The sequence below is a fragment of the Pan troglodytes genome, chromosome 1 (assembly GCF_028858775.2).
Source record: "Pan troglodytes isolate AG18354 chromosome 1, NHGRI_mPanTro3-v2.0_pri, whole genome shotgun sequence".
Taxonomy (NCBI): Eukaryota; Metazoa; Chordata; class Mammalia; order Primates; family Hominidae; genus Pan; species Pan troglodytes.
In genome coordinates this window covers 3,032,398-3,052,988 of record NC_072398.2, presented here as the reverse complement: position 1 = coordinate 3,052,988, position 20,591 = coordinate 3,032,398, and the positions used below count along the sequence as shown (strand labels likewise).

At 40.6% G+C, this 20,591-nt stretch overlaps 1 protein-coding gene across 12 annotated transcripts in view; it reads right to left on the bottom strand.

The window, feature by feature from the left end:
- SMYD3 (SET and MYND domain containing 3) overlaps nucleotides 1-20,591 on the bottom strand; it is a 757,166-nt gene that overhangs the window by 328,023 nt on the left and 408,552 nt on the right. The window contains exon 1 of one of the 12 annotated variants that reach the window (XM_054661021.1): nucleotides 18,770-18,788. The exons of the other annotated variants lie outside the window; for them this stretch is intronic. The gene's annotated coding sequence lies outside the window, so the exon portion shown is untranslated. Of the gene's footprint in view, nucleotides 1-18,769; nucleotides 18,789-20,591 lie in introns of those variants that run through there. 12 annotated transcript variants of the gene reach the window in all.

Sequence of the window (20,591 nt, the reverse complement as noted above, 5' to 3'; positions counted from 1 at the left end):
AAAGCCTTAGTGAGGATTATGCTATTGTTCTGTCTAAGCCAAGATGGCAAGCCTGGGATTGCCTTACCAAATTCAAGCTCCCAGACTACATATGATACATACATGAAATAATAATTTAAAATTTAAAAAAAAGAGAGAAGAGGAATCTTTTTTTTTTCCTGTAATCAGAATACCTATCATCCAGGAAAAGGTCATAAAACAGTGCAAAATAACACCACAGGACTAAAAAAAGATTTTTTTTTAATGTGGCAAAAATTAATACAGGATTTCCTTTGCAAATTCTCCAGGCTTTTTCCCATTCTGGCATAGATGCCACTACTCTATGTGCCCATAATGTCCTGATTCTTCCTCTCTGTAATGACAGTTCTCATCCCACGGGATTCAAGTTGCCTGTTTACGTATCTGACACCTCTGCTATTTTATCAACTCTTTAAGGGAAGGAATTGTGTTTTATGAATGACATTCTCATTTTTAAAAAGAAAACAATCGTTTGTCAAATAAAAACATAATCTGTCTTCCTTTCTTTAGACTTTCAAAATTAGCTCAAATAAAAATATATTATTGTTGACATTCAGTAAAGTACATGTTGGCAGCCTCTTTTAAAGTGCCTTTCATAAAACAAGCAGAAGATATACACACAGATACACACATACACTTTTTAAAATTTGAAATAATATAAGTGCTCTTACTGTAAAATGTCAGACAACCTTTATCTGGAGCATTCAAAAATTTCTCCCCTGCCCCAAACACTCCTTATTGGGCTATTGTTATCCCAATTTCACTCTTAGAAGACTTAAGGAGAAAAAGCATTAAATAGAATTTATGGGAGGTCATTGATTTGGACTAAGCTCCTACACTAGGCCCCGAGACACTAAAGTTCCAAACTGAAACCAGCTTGTTTAACCTGAGAAAGCAGGAGAGAGATAATAGTCTCATCCCCAACCAGGCCACTTTTAGGCACCGTGATAAGGAAGGCTTCTTCTGTTTTAATCTTCTATGAAAAAGTAACTTTGAAATGACCGGCCTTCTTGTTCCACTTCTGCTTCTTCAGCCGTCTTCTGCCTATCTAGACCATCTCCTCCTGCGAGGATGTGAAGTCCATCCATCTTTCAAGGTCAAGAAGTTTAGACTTTATTAGGAGGCAATGGAGAGTCGAAGAAGAATAGCTCAATTCACTTTCTGCAGAAGTGACTGAAGGAAGGGTACTTCCACAACTGCAAGCACAGAAGCCATTAAGAGGTTGATTCAGCGACCCATATAATGGTGGCCTCAATTAAGGGACTGGCAGTGGGGCTGAAGAAAAACGCCTAGCTAAAAGAGAACAGGAAGCAGAACTAACCAGATGTATTGACTGACTGAATGTAAAGATAAGGGAGAGGGAAAAGTCAACAATGATCTATAGGTTTCCTCTAAATAGTCATTAAACAATTATTTACTGAGCACCAAGTATCTACCATGGTTCCAGGTACCAGAGATACATCAACAGACAGAAGAATGTCTCGTTTTTATGGAGGTTATACTTTAGCAGAAGATAGACAGTAAACAAATAAGATGTCTACAAACCTTCTCTGATCATTTTTTTTTTTTTAGAGTAAAGTGAAAGCAACTTTATTAAGAAAGTAAAGGAATAAATGGCTTCTCCATAGGCAGAGCAGCCAATGTGATCATTCTGGCCAATAGGCTTCTTTTGTCTTAGGTGTGCCAGAGTACACCACGCATTTTGGAACTAGATGGCACAGAGCAGATTCACATAATATGTACAGCTTCACTGGGAATCCTTCATCCCAATGAAGCTGATAAAGTCTGAAATAGGACATACACGTTAAAAGAATGTCTGAATGATTGTAAGGATTTTTCTGGCTTCTAGCAAAAAAGTAAAATATTGTTTGTACTTCTGAACAATTTAAGGAATTTTGAAAAGAACTCCGACTCTACTTTTTTCCTATCACATAATGAAGATTGATGTATTTATTACCTGGTGGTATGAATTAGAAATGTGATCAATTTAAAGTCTAACTTGTTTCCCATCCAAACTTCCCAAGTAGACTGCACTGTATTTTTTATTTTTCTCTGATTGTTGTACATGGGTAAGTAAAACTCGTGTAAGTTTCCACATAGTTCACACTCATGGGAAACAAAAACTGTGCCTTGTATATCATCATCCCCCGACTGTCTGTCACTCACAGAATTCAAGGCACATATGAAGTGCTCAATAAACAAGAGCTTAGAGGAAATCAATGAGGCTTAGTGCATAGCCTTATTGCAAACTGTGGTCTCCAATGCAAAAACAAAATAAAACAAAAACCCCACAACTAAAAACAAAGTAGGGGATGTTAACAAGAGAACAAGGATATGAAATCTGTCTCATGAAAGCATAAACATTTCACACAGAAATCATAAAGTTGGTATTAATTTTAAATGACATTTGTCAGCCATAGAAAGTGATCTCTAATAACTCACGATAGAGCAGTTTAATGCCCAAATAATTGAAAAAAGAATTGGAGAGGTAACCTAACGGCAGATAAGATTAAGTAAGGAAAATTTCAATCTGTGTGAAGAAGAGAAGGCTTTAATTTTTCAACCCTTTGGGACAATTTGGAACATCAGGGCTCTACACCAAAACTCGACTTTATTTATCCTATATATATCCTTTATTTAGGATCCCTAAATTTATATTTTACTTTCTTCATGAACTCGTAAGTCAGTCTCCTAGGGCAGGGGTCCCCAGGGCTGCGGACTGGTACTGGTCCATGGCCTGTTAGGAACTGGGTCACACGGCAGGAGGCGAGTGGCGGGTGAGCAGGCATGACCACCGGAGCTCAGATCAGTGGCAGCACTGGATTCTCATGGAGGGTGAGCAGGCATGACCACCGGAGCTCAGAGCAGTGGCAGCACTGGATTCTCATGGAGGGTGAGCAGGCATGACCACTGGAGCTCAGATCAGTGGCAGCAATCACTTCTCATGGGGGCGTGAACCCTATTGTGAACTGGGCATGTGAGGGATCTAGGTTGTGTGCTCCTTATAAGACTCTAACTAATGCCTGATGATCTGAGGTGGAACAGTTTCATCCTAAAACCATCCATCCCCTCCTCACCACCCCATCCATGAAAAATTGTCTTCCACGAAACTGGTTCCTGGTGCCAGAAAGGTTGGGGACCACTGTCCTAGGGCAACCTTGCTTGTGTGGGTAAAGTTCTTTAAGAAAACGGGAGACTCTAGGAGAAAAAAGGACTATTATTATTGTAAAAAGAAAGATTACCAAGGACTCTTCTTTTACCATACAAAGGAGGAAATCCTTACTACACCTTAAACTTAGTGTCCAAGTTCAGTATACCTTTTTGATATAAAATACACAGAAAAGCTTAATATTTGATTTATCTTAGTGTATTATCTATCTCCCCCCTGTAGAATGTGAACTCTATAAAGGCAGAAATTTTTTATCTATGTTGTTAACTGCTGTCTCCCCAATATCTACAACAATGGTTAACAACAGTAGGTGGTCAACAGTAGCTAAGAACGGACGAAAGAATCAAGGCTTGGATAACGAAACAGCTCGTTTATGGAATGCATGTATATTTTCATAAGGATAATTAGTGTGTGTAATCAAAAGCAAAGCCCTTCTGAAAGAAGTCCATCACCAATACAGATAAGTTACCACTTTGTTTGATTATTATAAACTATCAAACAATGCAACCCACTGAAAGGAAAATGTGAGACAAATTTAACTCCTATGACCTTAGCGTTGAGGAAGGAAAGATGTACATAGCATCCATTGATTCGCTCTGGGAGGAGTGTGGTTACCTTCAAAATCTAAAGTCAAAATCTAAATCCCTAAGTCAAAACCTAAAACCTAAGAGCTGAAAGACTTCTCTGTGCTTAAGCAGGCATCCTGTTTTCACTCCGTGGTATCTAAATAGAAGCTTCAAAAGGAGACTCTGTGCATGTGTTTACAAACTGTGAGACTGCTCCAATATAGAAACAGAAGACTTTTTGTTGTTGTTTGTTTCTAGTTTTTCTTTTTTTCTTTTTTTTTGAGACAGAGTCTCACTCTGTCACCCACACTGGAGTGCAGTGGTGTGATCTCTGCTCACCACAACCCCTGCCTCCCAAGCTCAAGCAATTCTCATGCCTCAGCCTCCTGAGCAGCTGACACTACAGGCGTGCACCATGTCACCTGGTAATTTGTTGCATTTTTAGTAGAGACAAAGTTTCGCCATGTTGGCCAGGCTGGTCTCAAACTCCTGCCCTCAAGTGACCTGCCTGCCTTGGCCTCTGAAAGTGCTGGGATTACAGGCATGAGCCACTGCACCCAGCCCCTAGCTTCTATTTTTTTTAATTACTAGTGTACCAGCTCAGGATTGAATACATCTCTCCTCCTGCTAGAAAAAATTTAAAATAACCTGAGCAATGTAGCTCATACCTGTAATCCTGGCACTGGGATGCCAAGGGAGAATGATTGCTTGAGGCCGGGACTAACACTCCAAGACCTCATCTCTACAAAACAACTTTTTTAAAGAAAGAATTTAAAATAGAAGTATTTATTTCTTTCAAGTTAGCCTAAAGGCCAAATCGAGCTTCTGGATATTTGAGGAGTTCTGAAACCACGTTTGCCAAGATCATGACGGTGAGAGGAATCTGGCGTGACTAACTTTATCTCGCTTCTAGTCTCACAGGCTGGCTGCCCTTGCTCATTCCTAGGCACAGGCCAAGCTAACCATGGGAGACAGGAAGGATGGTCATAGTCCCCCCCTAAAACTAAACCCCTCTTTGCTCAGGGACCAGAGCCGCTTTTGTAAAACTAATGAAAGGCCATAAGATTAGGGTTATGGGAGGGGCCTGCAATTTGTGAAAATCTAGGCGTAGTTTCTATAGTCCCTTACTGCTCAGGAGTCATGTGGCCAGAAGTCACAAGATTTGCGACTTCCTCAATTGCTCCTACAGATAACATTACTATTGTAGTACCTAAGATAGATGTTAGCATGCTGGCAACCAACTCACCCCCCTGGACCTGTGACTTATGACTCAGTTGGTCCCGTGGCCCCCGCCCAGAGGCATACTCAGCATAGCAGGACCGTTTCCCACCCTCCTATGATTTTATCCACAACCAATCAGCAGCACACATTCCCTAGCCCCTTGCCCGCCAAACTGTCCATAAAAACCCTAGCTTCTGAGTTCTTGGTGAGACTGGTTTGAGTAATAACTCCAGTCTTTCCACTTGGCTAGCTCTGCATTAATTAAACTCTTTCTTTACTGCAATATCGTGGGCTCGGCGAATTGGTTTTGTGTGGGGAAAAGAAAGAGAGATCAGACTGTTACTGTGTCTATGTAGAGAGAAGTAGACATAAGAGACTCCATTGTGTTCTGTACTAAGAAAAATTATTCTGCCTTGAGATGCTGTTAATCTATAACCTTACCCCCAACCCTGTGCTCCCTGAAACATGTGCTGTGTCAACTCAGGTTAAATGGATTAAGGGTGGTGCAAGATGTGCTTTGTTAAACAGATGCTTGAAGGCAGCATGCTCCTTAAGAGTCATCACCACTCCCTAATCTCAAGTACCCAGGGACACAAACACTGCAGAAGGCCGCAGGGACCTCTGCCTAGGAAAACCAGGTATCGTGCAAGGTTTCTCCCCATGTGACAGTCTGAAATATGGCCTCGTGGGAAGGGAAAGACCTGACCGTCCCCCAGCCCGACACCCACAAAGGGTCTGTGCTGAGGAGGATTAGTAAGACAGGAAGGAAGGCCTCTTTGCAGTTGAGATAAGAGGAAGGCATCTGTCTCCTGCTCGTCCCTGGGCAATGGAATGTCTCGGTGTAAAACCCGATTGTATATTCCACCTACTGAGACAGGGGAAAACCGCCTTAGGGCTGGAGGTGGGACATGCTAGCAGCAATACTGCTCTTTAAGGCATTGAGATGTTTGTGTATATGCACATCAAAAGCACAGCACTTTTTTCTCTAACTTGTTTATGATGCAGAGACATTTGTTCACATGTTTTCCTGCAGACCCTCTCCCCACTATTACCCTATTGTCCTGCCACATCCTGCTCCCCCGGAAATGCCCGATAATGATCGATAAATACTGAGGGAACTCAGAGACTGGTGCCAGCGCGGGTCCTCCGTATGCTGAGCGCCGGTCCCCTGCGCCCACTTTTCTTTCTCTATACTTTGTCTCTGTGCATCTTTCTTTTCTCAAGTCTCTCGTTACACCCGACGAGAAACGCCCACAAGTGTGGAGGGGCAGGCCACCGCTTCAGTTTTGTCTGTGCAGCAGACAGGAAGAGCCAGTTGGGTGATTACAGTTCCCTTCACACAGAATAAAATTTCCTAAACAATAACACAGCTAATCTCACCTACAACTCAGATAAGTCAAAACTATGAGCCCTTTCCCTTACTGAGTCCCAAGTAAGGGGGATTCTGGTCCAAACAAACAAAAAACCCACACAATACACACATAAAGGTCACAATTTGTATTTGCTCAAGAATGATATAACTCATTATAAACCAAAACCAAACGAAATGAAAGACTTTATTAGTAAAAATTATGAAAAACTTGAAAATATGTCAAAAGGTTACCTTTATATTCTTTTAAATATTGGACCACAGTCTAAATAGGCCCACACAAGGATTTTTTTTTTTTTAATACTGTAGTATTGTTTGGCTTACTACTTATTATCTATCAGGATAAGGACTGCTAAATAACATATTAACTTGCAGATTTTTGTCCAAAAGGATGTAAATAATTTTTGTGTGATAGAAAGATAGCCCCAAAGACAACAGTTTTATTGCCCTGTAAGACATTAACCAACTTACAATTCCTTTTTTTTTTTCTTTTTTCTTTTCTGGAGACAAGAGCTCACTCTGTCACCCACGCTGAGGCTAGAGTGCAGTGGCATGATCACAGCCCACTGCAGTCTCAACATTCTGGGCTCAAACGATCCTTCCACCTCAGCCTCCCAAGTAGCTGGGACTACAGGCATGCACCATCATGCCCAGCTATTTTTTGTATTTTTTGTAGAGATGGGAGTTTTGACATGTTGCCCAGGCTGGTCTTGAACTCCTGGGTTCAAGTGATCCTCTTGTCTTAGCCTCTCAAACTGCTAGGGTTACAGGCATGAGCCACTGCACCCAGCCCAATTTACTGATCTTACAATCTTATTCTAGCATTCTATCAGTGCCTATATGTAATTTATCTGTGGAATTTTCTGGGAATCAGCAACACCATTATGTTGATTCCCTCATTCATCAGGCAAATAAATTTATGACACGCACTTACTATGTATTTACGAGAGTCATTGTTTTACTTCTGAAAACTATATTTTGATATCTTAAAGTTTTGGTATATTTTCTTCTTAGATGCCTACAGAATATAGGAAAGGTAAGTTGTTACTGTTCTATCAATGGCAACAAAAGAATGTAAATTGATTGCATTATTCATTCTTCAGCAGGCTGATTACTGATCCTATAGTAATACCATTGAATTATTTAGTAACAAAAAACCTAGTAAATAATTACAAATTATCAGTGACTACCATATTCTTTAGAGCACATTATTTTACCCCTAAAGATGTGCATTAACATTTTGTGATTAGAGTACCTAGACGACTACAGAAAAGAGCAGAAATGATCACTAAATGCTGCATGTACCTCCTGTGTTTTACTCCTAATGCAGCTTTAAAGCTGTACATCCTAAAGAATATTGCATTTTCTCTTTTAACAACATAAATTTTATCTCCAGCAAAGAAAGTGTTACACTATCTATAGTAAATTTTAACCACTTCAATATAGAAGTATTTACAGTGTGATTTATGTGTATCTGGGTTAGTTTCCACTCACACCCTAATGGTATTAGTTAACATCTGAAGTACCCTAATGAGGAATTAATCCAGAGGTGGATGTTTATCATCTGACACACGGTGACCATCTGCCACAATGCTAGAGGTAGCTACTGATGGGGTCCAAGACATCCCACCCCACAATATGGTACTTTGGCATATTCGATATTTTAAGCTGAAGGATTTGAGAAAACAGACCTTCCCCCTCCCCTTCTCCCCTGAAAAAGGTTATAAAATCTTTCCTACGTTTTATGACCTTCCCCGAAGCAGGTCAAAGGGCCCTAATGTGTGAGGTGCCCTCCCTATACCCAGAAGAAAGGGGCATCCTTATCTCCAAACATGCAGTGACATAGAGACCTGAACAAATAGGTCTTACTAAGCATCCTCCAGTTTATAACATTCAGCTCATCCCCCGCTTTGTCTTATCACATTTCTCTAAGACTCTCCGCTCTTCATCAAACCTACTGTGAAACAAGCTCACGTTTAATTGCTTCTTCGGGTCTTCGTTTCCTTATGAAGTCTCCCGTGTCACATAAAACTTGAATACATTTCTAATAAAATAAATTTTATTAGAGGGGGTCCCAGCTACCCAAAATAAGTAGCAGGAAAGATACTTTTCCTCCTCTTTGCTACAAAACATTTTCAAATATCTTTGTTTCTGATCAACCTTAAAGGGTTTGATAATTTGCATTATAGATAAAAATATTTTTCCTTGGTGAAACAAGGAATGTTTAAGATATGTGGATGGCTAAAAATAGTAGAAAAAGAATAATTAGTTTATTTCCTTTTGCCTTTGCTTGAACAATGTACAAGAATCTAGCATGCCGAATGACTAGAATTACCATAGGTTGCAATTTGCCTGTTACAGTGCCAGTTTACATTTCTTATCCCAACATAATCATTAAGAATGCCCTCTTTGGTTCTCAAAGCATTCTGCTTTGGACCACAAATTATACGGACACTCCACCACAGCATACCTTTCTTAAAGGCCCCCTAGGCTTAATACTAGGATGGACCCTGTATGGATTTTTGTCAGCGAACTGCTACTAGGTTAGCTGAATTCTGAAGCTAACGCACTGTTTCACCTGCTTCAAGTGAATCTTTCTGTGATAAATTTATAGAACAAGTGGTGTGACAGTTTTTGCGCCTGCCTAATAAATGTTTGTACCTGTGCATGAGTCAGTCTGAGACTTGCTTTTATTACAACACACTGCCTGGGACTGTGCTTGCAGGTGAGAAGACCTTCAGTTTTCATTTGCTCCTATCTACTAGAGGCTACGGATATATTTTCTTTTTTTTTTTTTTCTACACTTCACTTACTAGATTTATTACTAAGTACTTGATGCCTTTTATTTTTATTTTTAGATTTCAGTAAAATAGTTTAATCAAGTCACTAAACAAGCAAATGACAGCAAAAAAAAAAAAAGCCTCAGAGAGAGAGAAGGGAAATCAATATCTAGTTGCTACCATATGATACGTAAAATGCCCAATTCTCTTTTTTTTTAATTTTTTTAATTTTTATTTTTATTTTAAGTTCTGGGATACATGTGCGGGACCTGCAGGTTTGTTATGTAGGTAAATGTGTGCCATGGTGGTTTGCTGTACCTATCAATCCATCACCTAGGTATTAAGCCCAACACACATGAGCAATTTTTCCTGATGCTCTCCCTCCCCTCGCCCTTCCGACAGGCCCAGTGTGTGTTGTCCCCCTCCCTGTGTCCATGTGTTTTCACCGTTCAGCTCCCACTTATGAGTGAGAACATGCGGTGTTTGGTTTTCTGTCTCTGCGTTAGTTTGCTGAGGATAATGGCTTCCAGCTCCAACCATGTCCATGCAAAGGGCATGATCTCATTCATTTTTATGGCTGCATAGTATTCCATGGTGTGTATGTGCCACCAAAGCTCCTCTATCTATCTGGCAGTTCCTTGCAGATGAAAGCTCCTCCCATGATTCAGAATAATTAGAGCTTTTGGCCAGAAGAGTTCTCAAAGTCTTGCCCTTATAGCTACAAACCCATGAGCCTATTTCTAGATCCTCCCCGTTTTTCTTATTATAGAGGGAATAAGCATCTCTTGCTACTTTTTATCACTAAACCAACATCTTTCTTCCCTACTAGACATAAGTTCCACGAAGCCAAGACCGTTGACTTCCTTAATCATCTCTAGAACCCTGGGTTCTAGCACATTTGGTCCTCATCAGTTAGTCAATATCTGCTGAATGAGTAAATTTTAAAAAGTGTCCTTGATTTCTCCTCCAGACCATTAGTTGTTCTTTTCCTGTTCAAATAGTCGGAAAGCAAAGGCAAGGAAAAAAAATCTCAGAGGCTCGCACAAAAAAAGCTACAAGGAAAAACAAGTTCAGTTAGTTGTTTTCCGTGGTATCTACGAAACTTTTTTCTAAAGAAATAATGTGTTCTGTCCAAAACACTTTAGCCGACCAACATAGCAACTCTACGTGCAATAACGGCACGACTGCACTGATTCCGCGTCTTGATTTTAACTTTCAACAAGTAAAACAAACACAATTTGCAAAGCAGAATTCCAACACTGCTGTCATTACGGCTTTAGATAAAGCACCACTGACAGGGCCCCCTCTAGATTCTACATGAAGACTTACGCGGACTGAAAGCCGTCCTCAGTACTCCAACTGTTAACCAAACCGCCTCCCAACTCTAACCAACTACATCTATAGCAAGCAAGTCTTTATATGTAAACATAGAAAATTATTATTTTTATCTAGTCGCACAATGACTTTCTAACTAAGCTTTTATTGAAAAAACATACATCTCACTAATAAGGAAAAAAAAGAGCAATCACTGATTTAGAATAAATGAGATGCTCTTCGTCCTCTGTGAGCCCCTTTGACTCATGAATTGGTTTAACTTCTGAAACCTCCAGTGTAGACTGTCCCTATCTACAGCGAGCGCCACGCACTTATGAGCAGGAAACACCCATCTGACAAAGCTCAGAACTGTCACGGAAAGGTAACCCAGGTAAAAGCGCATCAGAACAGGGGGACACACACACACTCTCTCTCTCTTTCTCTCTCTCTCTCTCTCTCTCTCTCTCTCCCTCTCTCCTTCTCTTTCTTTCTCTCTCTCTCTATTCAGGAGTTCTCAATTTCCCATTTCTCCCGGCTTAAAAGTTAAGAGTAATCACGCCTGTAATCCCAGCACTTTGGGAGGCTGAGGCGGGTGGATCACGAGGTCAGGAGATCAAGACCATCCTGGCTAACACGGTGAAACCCCGTCTCTACTAAAAACACAAAAAAATTAACCAGGTGTGGTGGCGGGCACCTGTAGTCCCAGCTACTTGGGAGGCTGAGGCAGGAGAATGGCGTGAACCTGGGAGGCGGAGCTTGCAGTGAGCTGAGATCTTGCCACTGCACTCCAGCCTGGGAGACAGAGTGAGACTCCGTCTCAAAAAAAAAAAAAAAAAAGTTAAGAGTAATGAGGGAAATTCCATGAAGTAGTCCAACTAAAACTTTATTTTATCCTAGAGGTAAGTCTGAGGACATTGATTAATGCTTATTTTTGTTTTCAGTACAATATCCCCAAAAGTTTGAAAAATTAGCTTTGTCACAATACACTTCCTATATTACACCCCCTTCTAATAATTTCAGACAGCTTATAATTTGTATAGGAAGATGGCAAATGTTTTTACCTTTATGAAATTTATGTGTACATACACACACATATATATTTTATATCCAGAAAAGTTTTAGCTACATTTTTAGTTTCAGAGGCTTTGAATTCATTGATTATTGTGTAGGTAATTACTTGACCTTATATTTATTTGAGATGATCTTTTATTTTTTGAGACAGGGTACTGCACTGTCACTCAGGCTGGAGTGCAGTGGCGTAAACACGGCTCACTGTGGCCTCCTGGGTTCAAGAGATCCTCCTACCTCAACCTCCCAAGTACCTGGGACCACAGGCATGCACCACCATGCCCAGCTAATTTTTGTACTTTTTTGTAGAGATGGGGTCTCACCATGTTGCCCAGGCTGGTCCCAAACTCCTGGGCTCAAGTAATCCTCCCGCCTCAGCCTCCCAAAGCGCTGGGATTACATGTGTGAGCCACTAAGCCCAGCCACTTGACCCTACTTTTAGAAAATTCAATACATAAAGATGACATTTCCCTGGAACATTCTTTCTCCTATAACCAAAACATTAGGCATGAGTTACATTTTCCATGTCCATGAGTAGCACTTTATGTTATTATATTTCCTAAGAACTATTTTAATTATAAATTTTAGATGCAGTGAATTATTTTGGGAAAGGTGCATATCCAACCCATCCCTATTTCGAGCCAGAACAGCTTAGATTCCTGAAATCACTTCAGTTGCTCCTTTAAGACCGTGAGAAAGGAACATACGAATCTTCACAAACCTTCACAGAAGCTTGTTGAAGATTTTGGTTTCTAAAAATATTTCTATTTCACTTGATCCAGATTTTCATGTTATATTTCTTTTGCACACCCATGAAAACAAGTTTTCAACTACTCAACCAAAAGTCTCGGGTAGAAAACTGCCCCTTTATCTCACAGTGGTATGAACAGGAGATGAGTGGACGAAACTTTTAGACTTTTACCGGCTGTTCCTGCCCCAAATGCCCGCCACTCACATGTTTTCTCGCCCTCCAAATTGCTCAGTTTTCATGATGCTGCATTTAAAACCTATGTCTGAAATTGGTACTTTGCTTTTTTTTTTTTTTTCTGGGGGAGGGGTGTTTTTACAAGGGAGATTTGGGGGAAATGTGGGTATGGAGAAATTTTCTTTCCATTTTCCACTGGCTGGCACTAGAAGAATCCAGTCAGTTTTTCTCTGTTCTTTTTCTCCCTCTGTCCTCTTGGTACCAAAGCAGTCACCATCACAAATTCCCTTTCTTTCTATTAGTGGATATGGAATTATCTAGCATTATTAAGAATAAGGTGAAACTGTCTCAGACCCAGGCTTAAATTGCAAAATGACAAAATATATTAAAATACTAAAGTACAAAAGAAAAGATACAGAAAAATTCTACAAAGGTATATATGAATGGCCAAACTGTCCAACATACATAATCCTTGCATAAGCACCCAGTATGTCCTAACAGAGAAAGAAACCAGTTCCAGAAAAATTAAGTCAAAATAATCACATATAAGAGCTTCTCTCCTTTAGCCCTTCAGTGACAGCTGAAAGTTGGTCATTAAATGGGCATGGAAGAAACAGAGAGAACACCATCTTCTGTTTGAACAAAATCCTGATCTCCACCAAGAACTGAAATTGGGTCTTCTCCACTTGGAAGACTCCTCTCTCTATAGAGAAAGAGAGAGAGCTGTTTTTCTTTCTCTTTTTTTTTTTTTTTTTAGATGGAGTCTAGCTCTATCACCCAGGATGGAGTGCAGTGGCTGGATCTCTGTCTGCTGCAACCCCCATCTCCCAGGTTCAAGTGATTCTCCTGCCTCAGCCTCCTGAGTAACTGGGATCATGGGCGTGCCCCACCACATCCGGCTAATTTTTGTATTTTTAGTAGAGACGGGGTTTTGCTATGTTGGCCAGGCTGGTCTTGAACTCCTGACCTCAGGATACACCTGCCCTCCGCCTCCCAAAGCGCTGGGATTACAGGCATGAGCTACCACACCCGGCTCTTTCTCTTTTCTTTTGCCTCTTAACTCTGCTTCTAAACTCCTCTTGTGTGTTCATGTCCTAAATTTTGCTGACGCGAAATGACGAAGCCCAGGTACGTACCCCAGACAACGTAGCCACTTCATACTGGGAACCTCGTCGGGGAAACCAAGGTACAGCAGTCACCGAAATGGTGAGCAGAGGAACGGACTCCAACTCTGCCCTTTCATTTCAAGGCTCTCGGCCTAAATGTTAGATCCATATCAAGTCAGTAACAGACATCCGTCAGCCAGTTAGAAACGCGGTTAGCACAGCTGCTGTTCAAAGACTGGGATGCCAGGCGTACTGGGGAAAACATGGAGAATCTCCCAGCACCCATGGGTTGCTGGGCATATTGGCCACGTGTGAACAAGCTTCCTTTCATGAAGGACTTAGCCATCGCTTGAAGCTGGAAGAGGTTCTGGAGCAACTGAGGATTTCTGGCTGGGGCTACCGCCCAGTATTACCCAAATCCTCCTGGACTGACCCCAGCCTCCACCGCTGGATGGGGTGTGGGCAACAGGATTCCAACTTTCCTATGTAGTTTCCTCCTTTCCTGTCTGCACCCACCATACCTCCTATCTTTTCCACTCGGAAGACCCCTCTCTATAGAGAGAGCTGGTTTTCTTTATTCTTCTGCCTATTAAACCTCAGCACAAAAAAAAAAAAAAAAAAAAAGAACTGAAGTCGGTTCTGGACTCATCCAGGGAAAATGTGCTTTAAATTTGGCTGTGGTGTTCTCCAATGGTCAAGGAGAATATGCTATTGATTTGTGCTCTGGCATTACCACTGCACGCTGACAGGCAGTTCTTTTAAACACATACTTGTGTGGTTTAGACAATGTCTGTGTATGACTGAAGCTTCACTTGAAATCCTAGTAGTTCTTGGAAAAATGTGAGCTCAATGAGCTAAATATAGTGCCAACAGGCATGAGTGATTAGCATGGTGCTAACTCTGCATCAGAAATATTAACTTTGTGTTTCCAATGCTACTTTCAACTTAAACTCAAAGGTTTTTTATATAAACGTTTAATAATACCTATAGCCTTTCTATTGGGCATGAATTCAAAACAGACAAGAAAATAGGTGTCTTAACCACATTATCACTGCTCATCACCAACAAAACTGTTAATAATCATAGACACAGAAATCTGGATATGTCCTCTAGTCATTTAACACAATTTTTTTTAAAAAAGTATATGTAGCTTTTACTAATAAATATTATATAAGATTCTGTTATCCATTCAAATCTTACTTTAAGAAAAAAGTCAATTTAGACTAAAGGCCATGTATGTGGTATTATACTTCACTTTTGATAAAATCTGATGAATTATAAGGCATAATCTTACTTTTTCAGGCTGGGGGTCATTTTAAGTGCTTATTTTTTCCAAAGAAGTGAGGAAAAAATGCTGAAATGATTTCAAAATTCTTACATGCACAGTGCAAATTTAAACTGCTGTTCGAAATTACCCAAGACCTATCAGAAAAGAGGAAACCACAGGAGAACTAGAAATAAACCTATTTCCATTCTTGGAAAACCATCCTGTACATTAAAAAATGTCACGCTTCTCATAAAAACAGGCAAATAGGCCAGTGGAATAGAACAGAGAATCCAAAAACAAATCTGCACATTTACAGTCAACTCATTTTTGACAAAGGCACCAAGAACATACATTGGGGTAAGGACACCCTCTTCAATAAACGGTGCTGAGAAACCTGGATATCCATATATAGAAGAATGCAAGTAGACCCCACCTCTCACCACATACAAAAATCCAATCAAAATGGATCAAGGACAAATGTACAACCCAAAGCTATGAAGCTACTAGAAGAAAACATTGGAGAAATGCTTCAGGGCATTGGCCCGGCAAAGATGTCTTTTGATAAGACCACAAAAGCACAGGTAACAAAAACAAAAATAGACAAATGAGATTATATCAAGCTAAAAAGCTTTTGCATAGCAAACAAAACAATCAACAGAGTAAAGAGACAGAATGGGAGAAGATATTTGCAAACTCTCCATCTGACAAGTGATTAATAATGAGACTATATAAGGAACTCAGCTCAATAGCAAAAAAACCACCAAAAGCAGAAAAAAAACACAAAAAATGGGCAAATTAACTGAATAAACTGAATAGACATTTTTCAGAAGACAAATGCCCAACACATATATGAAAAAAATTCTCAACATCATTAATCATTATGAAATGCAAATCAAAACCATAATGAGATATCATCTCACCCCAGTTAAAATGGCCATTTTAAAAAAGACGAAAAAGAACAGATGCTTGCAAGGATGTAGAGAAGGGGGAACTCTCATATCCTGTGGGTGAGAATGTAAATTAGTTGAGCTGTTATGCAAAAGAAAACATTATGAATGTTCAGTGAAAAACTAAAACTAGAACTACTACGTGACCCAGCAATCTCACAGGTGGGTATGTATCCAAAAGAAAGGAACTCAGTGCCTCAAAGAGATGCCTGCACTCTCATGTTTATCACAGCACGATTCACAACGGTCAAGATACGTAACCAACCTGTGCCCATCAACAGATACATGCATAAAGAAAATATAATGCATATATGTGTGGTGGAATATTACTCAGCCATAAAAAAGAATAAAGTCCTGTCATTTGCAGCAACATGGATAAGCCCGGAGGACAATATGTTAAGTGAAATAATCCAGGCACAGAAAGGCAAATATCTTATGTTCTCACTCACATGTGGGAGCTAAAACAATTTGAGGTAGAGAGTAGAGGGGTGGTTATCAGCGGCTGGGAAGAGTAGTGGGGGATGAAGAGAGCTTACTTAATGGGTACAAAAATATAATTATTATGTACAATTATTATGTATCAATAAAACTAATAAACTGAAAATGATTTAAGTTCCTAAAACTTGATAACAAAACCTCAGAGTAACAATTTTTCACTTTATTTTTTAAAATTCCAATAGAAATTCTATTAGCAGAAGATAAAATTTTAAAATGGTATCAAAGGGTTCTGTGCATATTTGGATACATTTAATATATAAAAACAATCCCATTCATGGGCAGCCCCCTCTTACCCGCCAAATACTTTTTTAGAAACAGAACCACACAGCCCACACAAATTCCTGGTTTACTAGAAGTCGGTGTGGCGTGTGTTTCACTATCCTGCATATATCCCCTATGCGGACAGGGGCAGAGCTGTGTCTACCAAAAACCCACTTGGCCATAAGGGAGGTGGGGCCCAACATGTCCTAGGAACACAGCTGTATTCTTACTACAAGGACTACTCCAGCCGCTCTCATGGGGGCAGCTGCCTGCGGGAGACCACCAAGATGATGCAGTGTTTGTGATATTCACGTTATTTCTCATCAAAGGAAAAAACACTACCATGAGGGCTGGTGATAATGTTACAGTGAAACTAAAAAAGACAGGGAAAGGTACCTCACGTGCCAGGTCCTGTGCCGGGGACTTTCCATACACTGCGTCCTTTAATCCACACACCAACTCCGTGTGGGAAACACAGCAGTCTACCCAGCAGTATACTACCCTAGGAGGGCTCTGATAGGTTTAGTAACTTTCTTAAACTTAGAAGAGAGCACTGAACCATAAGCCCAGTCCTTGCACTTCCGCCTGCTGTGAAAGACTACAGGATTTAAGTTTTGTATCATTATGACTTAGTGTATCTGGATACTTGGGGCTCTCTCAGACTGATCTTCTAGAGAGCATGTCCCCCACCTCGCCACCAACAGTCCATAACTTTCCAGACTTTTAAAGCCCTCTGGGTTGTAACAAGGTCAAAGAATTGCCGTTCAATGCCCAGGCAGATACACAAAGGTCCAGAGCCATTGCTTTTTCTATAGCAAAACTCACAGGATCACTCCTGGCTGTCCCTCAGGACTTTAAAGTGACATATCACATGAGCCATACTACATTTCTTCACGGCTAATGTCCCTCCAGAAATACCAGAAATCAGTATCATAACAAACCTAACACACATCACAGTTCCCACTTTTCATATCTAACCTGCGTCTAAATCTGCTGAGCGTATCTCGGAGCCTCTCTCCAGTTTGCCTCCTCGCCATTCCCTCCCTCCATGGCGGACTTTCCTCTTCTGTGGCCCTGAGTGTTTGCGGCAAGCCCCGCACTGGTATCTCTATTAGACCCTCTGCCCCTCCCAGCGACGTCTTGATCCTCTTCTGCTCGGGCACCATCTTCTTCAAACAGCCTTCTCTGGTCCCCTCAGCTGAACTGCAGGCTCCTCTTCTGGGCTTCCAAAGCCCCGTGCACATATCATCACATCAATGATGCCCAGCACTGGAATGTGTCTGTCTGTGTCTCCCCACACCATGCGCTTGCGGGTGGCTAGCACAAATACAACTTCATACATCTTTCCTTCACAGCAAGCAAAACAATTCGAAACAGGAGTTAAGACTGTCCAGGAGAAAGGGGAAGGAGCCCATGGCCATTTCATATCTCTTCATAGCTACTCAATCATTAATTTAACAAATAACTTATCGAACTTATACTGTATGCCAGATAATCCGCTAGGCACTCCAAGCGCAGCAGTGAGTGTAGACAGGGGCAAACAACACAGCAGAGGAGTCAGCACGCAAATGTAATATGCAACAATAAGGTGCAGACAAGCTTCTTTGGGAGCACAGATTAGGAAGACAAATCATGTCTAAAGGATTCAAAGAAGACTGCACAAAACCTGGATATCTGAGCTTGGGACTGATGCATCTGTGGGAGTTAACCAGTAAAAGACACAAGGAAAAGGCAGGCTGACATCAAAAACACCAGTCAAATCAATCAAGCCATAACCAGGCCTTAAGCCCAGCTGCTTTCTTTTAAAGGAGAAAAGCAGCCTGAGCAACACAGTGAGACTCTGTCTGTACAAAAAATCAAAACTAAGCCTAGCATGGCGGCACGTGCCACAGTCCCAGCTACTCAGGAAGCCAAGGCAGGAGCATCACCTGAGCTCAGGAGCTTGAGGCTGCAGTGAGCCGTGATTATGTCATTACACCCCAGCCTAAGCAACAGGCAAGACCCTGTGTCAAAAAAATACAAGAAAAGTAAATAAAGGAGAAATGGCCTGAACATCAACTTCAACTCCTATTTTTCATAGAGCAGGACCATTATTAAAACTCCCTTGAAATATCCATACAAAGACACCTTCTATCAAGCCATGATTATAGTATTTTCTTCAATATTTATTGGAAATTATATAAAATATTTCCCCCATGAACAGTAGACATGCAATTCTGTGAGAACCGAGTAAATAAAACCAATATATATGAAACAGTACCTTTTCTGCAGTTGAGAGGTAAGCAAAAGCATCCTCTGTTTAATAAACAAGAAAAAAATGTTAAGGAAGAATGTAGAATAGGTTGCCACCAAATATGCAAATGCATTCACGCTTAATACCTATTCTTAGCTCAAGTGTCTAGAGGTTGCTTTGTGTCTTGGGCATCAATCTCAGAGCAAGCAGAATAGATGATCTGAAATATTAATCCTAAACGGGTCTTGCCAGTGGGCAGCTGTGGGCTCAGCAGAACCTCTGTGTAGACAGTCTCATTACCTACTTGTTCAGGCCTCTTTGCTGGCAAAAAGTATAGCTGAATAAACAGAAAGACAAGATCTGCAATGCCTCAGCACTCAGAAAATCATGACGATGGGAAGAATGAAGCTCTGAGGTCGAAATCTTTTAAACAGCAATAATCTTTGCGCTACATCAGACACCTGGCAATCTCAGTCCATTGTACTTATGGGAATGCTTTCTAGATGTTCTGATTAATACGGGTACTTGGGAGCCTGAACACAAAGACCTAACTAGAATACATTGCAATTCTGAGCCTCAGGCAATGTATATGAAAAAGATACCAGAACTAACTTTTGTTGAATAAAAGGATTCACGGTTCTTGCAAATGGTTATCATTGTAACAAATGGTTATGATTGTAACAAATGGTTATCATTGTAACTCTATTTCCAGCTACATGACAACAAGTACAGTTTATGGGAAGAGACATGTGCAACAACCACCAAATGATCTGTCCACCTTATCAAAGACAATGAAATGATGAGTCCCTGCTCGTTTCTAGATATTATTTATCCAAGTTGTTGATTTGTAGGTGCTCATTCCATTTTCTCCTACATAATCTAGTAATCTATAATCCAGTAAGAAACTCACAACATAGACATGCAATTTACAGTTTCTGCACAGGGTCATTAAAAATTCTTTCATTACAAAGTATTTCTTGGATTCTTAAATATTTGGAAAATGCACAAAACACGTGAAAAATATAGTTGTTCAGACAAAGAAACGTCATTCTGATCTCATGTTTTCTCCCCAGGAACAGACTTCACAGCAATCCATTCCCTTTACATTTATTGTTTCCTTAACTTGCACCAAGCCTGAGGAGGTCAGTGCTTGGCACACATTAAGAAAACAATAAATAGGGAGGGGGTTACAAACTATGCTGATTTCCCATTCTATGCCTCACTCTGGGTGAATTCAACCGTCTGAAGGGATAGCAAAGTCAGAAGTATGTGGCAAGTAGCAGGATGCTGAGATGGTTCCAGCTCAGACAAGGTTCCAGGAGAGAGAGCCAACCCATCTTTCCCAGGCCAAAATGTTTTCCATGTAATAAAGGTCACCAGTGGTTGCCAATATGCATATACGAACTATATTGGCTTGGTCAGAGTTAGCTGGAAAAGCAAAAGCTCTGTAGTACTCCAGAGTTCTCAGATAGACCTGTCCAAAACCTCTCATTCCTTTGTTCCAACCTTTAATTTCCAACCCCCACAATCCCACCCCAGTTTCCAACCAGTACTTTCACCGAGAGGGCTGTACCACTGCCTGGGAAGTCACACAATACCTTCTGCTTCGTGACCAACTCAGACTTGGATATCTACCTGCTACCTATCATATCAATATGATGTAGAGGAGTGTCCGGGGCCCTAGACCTAAATCACTTTGTGTGGCACCTGCATCAGCCTTCCTTAGTGACAATCTTAAATCTAGTTGGTTTTCTTTGAGAATTTATTTCCTTCCCAAGTATATTTCTGTGATTAAAATTATGTGGTGTCAGAAGTTTAGCTTCAATTATATTTTACAGACACCTGTCTA